This window comes from Panthera pardus, unplaced genomic scaffold (genome assembly GCF_024362965.1).
Source record: "Panthera pardus isolate Hobbes unplaced genomic scaffold, ASM2436296v1 HiC_scaffold_6, whole genome shotgun sequence".
Lineage (NCBI taxonomy): Eukaryota > Metazoa > Chordata > Mammalia > Carnivora > Felidae > Panthera > Panthera pardus.
Genome location: NW_026526991.1, coordinates 1,009,429 through 1,016,066, shown reverse-complemented (window position 1 = coordinate 1,016,066; position 6,638 = coordinate 1,009,429).

Sequence of the window (6,638 nt, the reverse complement as noted above, 5' to 3'; positions counted from 1 at the left end):
TCCACAAAGCTGCACATTCTCTGACTGCCCTCCTGCCACTCGGAGTGATCTGTCCCTGCCCTTATTAGGGGTCCTTGTGTACCCCTTCGCCCTCTCAAGAACGTCTCTCCTGAATCACCGACTTCGCCTTGTCTGTTTCATCATTCCAACAGGCTTGTGAATATGCCCTTGTATCTCAAGCAAAATTCCCCCACCCCAAGCCAACACCCTCCTTCGGCTCTTGGTCTCTCTTTGCTGCTTTCACTGCAAGCCTTCTTGAAAAAGCCGGTGTGTCAGGGTCCCCAAGACCACCCACCCTCAGGTGGGATGATTCCCTGGAAGGACTCGCGGGACTCAGAAAGGCTGTTCTCATGGTTATGGTTTGTTACAGCGAACAGAGACAGAGGAAAAAGGCACATAGGGCAGAGTCCGGGAGGGACCAGGAGCAAGCCTCCAGGTGTTCCCTTCTGGTGTGTGTGTGTGTGGGGGGGGGGTGTGTCACGGACGATGCTTCATTCCCCCACCCCCAGCAACGATGTGTGACACCTGTACAGAAAATCATCATCCGGGGAAACTCACCTGAGCCTTGGTGTCCAGCGTTTGTACTCGGGGTCAGTCACGGAGGCACGAGGACCCGTGTGAGCCTCAACTACTCAGTCTCCACCCCACCCCACCGCCCGCCGCCGGGGGGTTAAAACCGATACAGGGCCCCAGGCAAATAAAAACGTGCTTCCCATAAATCAGTTGAGTATCCTACATTCTCTGATAGGACCCTTATCGGGCAAGATATTCCAAGGGCTCACATAGCAGCCACTAGTCAAGGCGCAGGCCTTTGGGGGGGTGGGGGGGATGTGCAGGGTTTGAGCACCCTAAGGTGGCCGGGGTAACCCTTTATTGCACACGGGGTCCACAGTCTTCCTGCCACTCACTCCTCGCGTTCACTCCTTCGCTGGTTCCCACTCCGCCATCGCCCCCACAGCTCACCGAGATCACTGCTGTCAAGGCCAACGGTGACCTCCACGTTATGAAACTTCATGGCCGGGCCTCTGTATTCATCTGCGTTGAGCTCCCAGCTGCACGGACACACAGTTAACCCTTCCTTCCTGCTCCAAAGATTTCCTTCTCTCGCCTTTCAAACCGCACCTTTCTGGGCCACCTGGGTGGGCTCAGTCAATGAAGCGGCCACCTCTTGATTTCGGCCCAGGTCAAGCCCTCACTGTTAGTGGGTTTGAGTCCCGCGTCGGGCTCTTCGCTGACAGTGCATAGCCTGCTTGGGATTCTCTCTCTCCCTCTCTCTCCCCGCCCCCCCCCACTCTCTGCCCTTCTCCCCAGCTCATGCTCTGTCTCTCTTACAATAAACAAAACAAAACACACCCTTCCTTGGTTTCCCTTCCAGCTCACTGGTTTAACCTGCAGTGCAGTGAAAGCATTGATGATGTCTGGGCCTCCCCCCTGGTTGGGCCTGAGGCAGCAGGGCTGGGGTGCGGCCTGATCCTCAGCATTTCTAACAAGTGCTAGGTGATGCTGTGGCTGCTGGTCCCTGGCCCGTACTTTAAGAAGCACTGTTTTCCTTCACTGCCTCTTCCTTCTCAGGCTCCTTCTGATTCTTTCTTATCTCCCCATCCTCTAAATCTGCAGTACCCCAGGGCACAGCCCTGCCTCTCTTTATTCTTTCTATTTAGATTGTTTCTAATGTTTATTTATTTTTGAGAGAGAGAGAGAGAATGAGTGGGAGAGGGGCAGAGAGAGGGAGACACAGAATCCGAAGCAGGCTGCAGGCTCTGAGCTGTCAGCACAGAGCCGGACGCGGGGCTTGAACTCACCGACCGCGAGATCGTGACCTGAGCCAAAGTCAGACGCTTAACCGACTGAGCCCCCCAGGCACCCCTATTCTTTCTATTCACTCTGCCTAGGCAATCTCATCCAGGCTCATGGCTCTGGCCATCATCTGATGACTTTCAGACCAATGACTCCTTTCGAGACCTTTCCCTCGACTCCTCGTGTATATATATTCAGGTTGCCTAATAGGAGTCTCGGAATGAATATATCCCACGCTCCTGATCCCCCTCGACTTCTGCCCCAAGCCTTCCCCTTACCGAATAGGCTCACCATCTGCCAGTTGTTCAAATCAGAAATGCAAGTGTTATCATCCATTCTCGGGGCGCCTGGGGGGCCCAGTCGGTTAAGTGTCCAACTTCGGCTCAGGTCACGATCTCGCGGTCCATGAGTTCGAGCCCCGCGTCCGGCTCTGGGCTGACGGCTCAGAGCCTGGAGCCTGCTTCGGATTCTGTGTCTCCCTCTCTCTCTGCCCCTCCCCGCTCATGCTCTGTCTCTCTGTCTTAAAAATAAATAAAACATTAAAAAATTAAAAAAAAAATCCATTCTCTATACAATGCCCAGAATGATCACGTTGCAATCAAAATACTATCGTTCTGCTTCATAAAACTCTCCGAAGCTTGTTGATACGCTTAGAATGAGATACATACCCTCACCCTGACTTACAAAGCCCTGTGTGATCTGACCCCTGCCCACCGCTCGGGTCTGGTGCAGTAACCCTCCTTCTTTCTCCCATCATGCTGCGGGACATGCAGGCCTCCGTCTGTCTGTCCCCCAAGCATGTCAGATCCAGGGATCATGCACATGTTGCCTCCGCCTGGAAGGCACCTTCCCCTATTCTCAGAGGACTTGGTCCCCCTTGTCATTTGGGTCTCAGTTGTCACGCAACAATCGCAGATGTTTCGCCGACCCCTCAGCCTTCGGTCGCTGCCTGGTCACCCTCTGCGACCCACTCGGTCTCGTCTGTGACCCCAGAATTGGGAACGGAGCCTTACCTCCTCATCCTGGACACAAACCTCTATCATCGGGGTGATGTGCTCTATCATCCTCTTTCTTTCCATAGCATGAACCTCTCTTTGACAATGATCTTGTTTATTTACTTTTTTTTTTTTACTTTTTTTTTAACGTTTATTTATTTTTGAGACAGAGAGAGACAGAGCATGAACGGGGGAGGGGCAGAGAGAGAGAGGGAGACACAGAATCTGAAACAGGCTCCAGGCTCTGAGCGGTTGGCCCAGAGACCGACGCGGGGCTCGAACTCACGGACCCTGAGATCGTGACCTGAGCCGAAGTCGGATGCCCAACCGACTGAGCCACCCAGGCGCCCCTGTTTATTTACTTTTAAATGTAGGTCACCCAGAGGGGCTCCTGGGTGGCTCAGTTGGTTAAGTGGCTTCAGCTCAGGTCATGATCTCGTGGGTCTGTGGGTTCGGGCCCCGCTTCGGGCTCTGTGCTAACAGCTCGGAGCCTGGAGCCTGCTTCGGATTCTGCGTCTCCCTCTTTCTCTGCCCCTTCCTGATCGCGCTCTTTCTCCCTCTCTCAAAAATAAACAGACATTAGGAAAAAAAAAATTGTAGGTCGCCCAGAGTGTCGGCCCCACCAGAGAAAGGACTGTATTTGTCTTTTCCACCACAGTGTGCATCCAGCATCTGGCAGAGTAGGGCTTACTATGTATTCACTGAATACTAATAACTGATCTATATGAAGTGCTTACTGTATGCCAGGCATTCACTGCTCTGAGCACTCGACACACATTCGTTTGTTCAACCCTGGGAGGGAAGTGCTGCTAGCAAACAGGCCCGGAAAGGTGAAGGCACCTGTCCAAGGTCATCCAGTTGGGAAGCGGCAACACTGGGATTTTAATCCTTCCTGACTCCAGAGCAAGCCCTCAAATGTTGCACTGTATGCTCTGTGATTTTGGCTCCCCCTTAGCCTCTCCGGGTTGTCAAATACTGGTTTGAGAAACAAAGGCTGATGTAGATTTCTGATGCAGATTACTTCTCCCACTGAGAAAAGCTAGAAACACCAAACACCACACCTGAAACCTCCAAGAAGAGGCATCAGAGAGGCATCAAGAGAGGTGAGAGTTAAGTGCCAAAGATCCCATAGAGCACAGAAGCTCAGAGAGGTGAGCCTGACTTGGGGGCTTCAATTTTCCTCTTGAGGCACCTGCCCACTTACACCAAGTGCCTAAGTTGAGCAGAGGGCAGTAGCTGAGCAGCTGGTTAATGGATCCAAGAAACTGTATGACACACAGAAGTAGAGATTCCAGCTAAAAACTGGAGTTCAAGATAAGGGGCTCTAGGTAAGTGACGCAGGCTTTCAGCGAGACCCCAAAAGGTTACACTCTGAGAGTAGGGTAAATTGGAAGTATTCCAGCCCTCCAAAGACGGAATCTTGGCTTCCAATCCTCTCAGTCACTGATTGAATTAAGGTGTCTGCTCTTTCACCAACATCTTGCCAAAAGCAAAAGTAAATTCTCTCGGGAGGAAGGATAACAATATCATCCAAACTCACATTATATTTTTGTTACACAAGGTTTGGCATCACCAGACATATCTGGAAACAAAACTGAATGACTAAAAATCAAGAGGCAAAAAAAAATTTTTTTTAAAGGCCAACAAACCTACGCGTATGATAAAATTGCATGGAACAAAACAAACACTCACACACGCACTTGAGTACAAATGGGAAATCTGAATAATAGCGTATCAATGTCAGTGTCCTGGCTGTGATACTCTCCTATCGTTTTGCAGGATGCTACCGTTGATGGTAACTGGATAAAGACACATAAGATCTCTCTGTGTTACTTCTTACACCTGAATGTGCATCTATACTGATCTCAAACTTAAAAGCCTCATTTTAAACAGACCTCTTTAGGGGCGCCTGGGTGGCACAGGAGGGTGGGTGTCCAATTTCGGATCAGGTCATGATCTCATGGTTTGTGTGTTCGAGCCCCACCTTGGGCTCTGTGCTGACAGCTCAGAACCTGGAGCCTGCTTCGGATTCTGTGTCTCCCTCTCTCTCTGCCCCTTGCCTACTCACGCTCTCTCTCTCTCTCAAAAATAAATAAACATTTAAAAAAAAATTTTAAGACCCCTTTAAGAGATCCATATGGTGGAGTTATGAGATACAGACTTGAAAATAATTATGGTTAATATATTTAAGAATTTAGATGACAAGGATGGCTGGCTGGCTTAGTCAGTAGAGCATCTGGCTCTTGATCCCAGGGTTGTGAGTTCAAGCTCCACATGGAGCGTGGAGCCTACTTAAAAAGAAAAATGTAGATAACACATAGAATTTCAACAGAGAACTGTCAACTATGAAGAATAATGAAATGAACATTCCAGAGCTGAAAAATACATTATCTGAACTTGAGAACTCAATAAATAAGTCTAACAGCAGGTCAGACACACCTAAAGAAGGAATTGTGAACTGTATTCACAGAGATCTCAAAAGAAATGAGCCAGAGTAAAAACTGAGGGAAAATAGAAAGTAAATGGGGGGGCGGGGAGGGGAAGCATAAGATTAATATGGGACAGACATTGTGAAAAGGTCAAACAAGAAGAAGCCCCAGAAGTGGAGGCAGCAAGTAGGGCAGAAAAAGTATTTGAACAGACAACACCTGAGATTTTTCCAAAAACTGTTGAAAGACATTAAGCCACAGATTTAAGGATCTCGGGGAACACCAAGCATGAAAAATGCAAATAAAACCACAACTAGGACTTTGATAGTGAAATAGGTTTAAAATCAATGACAAAAAAAGAAAAATCTTAAAAGTTCCCACAGAGAAAAAGACGTGTTACTTTCCAAGGAGCGATGGCCAAAACTAACTTCTTAATAGAAGGAACGGGAAAAGGAAGACAAGGAAGTGATACTTTCAAAGTATTGACATAACCACCATTCTAGAATTCTATATTCAATGAAAACTCTTCAAAAATAAAAATGACCTAATGACATTTTCAGACAAGGAAAAATGAGAATATCACCGATGGGTTTTGTGACCAACAAAGCTTCTCTAAAGGACTAAAGAAAATTCTTTAAGGAGAGGGAAAAGGGTCCTGAAAGAAAACATGGAAATTCTAATGAAGAACAACAGAAAGCATAAGCATGTGGGTAAATCTGAGTTAATTCCAATTGAGAAAAATAATAAGAGCTATGTCCTGTGAGGTTTAAAATTCGTAACAGAATAAAAGGTGGGAAGAGATAAATGCAGTTAGAATATTCTAATTCCTTTGCATTGTCCTGAATGTAGTGAGAGTATTGATCTTATATTAGAGTTTGATACATCTAGGATCAATATTTTATTTTCCTACGGTAATCACTAAAAGGATTGTAAAAGAATATGGAACTAACATGTTACAACAGGAGAAAAAAGAATAATAAAAATAATTCAAAAGAAGGTTTAAAAAGGGAAGAAAAGAGAATACGCAAAGAGTGAAATAAATAGGAAATGAATAGTAAGTTGACGGATTTAAACCTGAATGTAATGTAAGTGGGTAATTACATTAAATATTAAAAGAGAAATATTCCGGGGGTGCCTGGGTGGCTCAGTCTGTTGAGCATCTGACCTCAGCTCAGGTCATAACCTCGCAGTTTATGAGTTCAAGCCCCACATCAGGCTCGCTGCTGTCAGCCTCAGCATAGAGCCCACTTCAGATCCTCTGTCCCCTTCTCCCTGCTCCTCCCCCGCTTGTGCTCTCCCCAAAATAATATTTTTTTAAAAAAGAGAAATGTTCCAACAAAAATTTTAATCTTGCAAAACTGGTTATATGACAGGTTGAAATTTAAAAGACGGAAAAATATGTACCACGCAAACACCA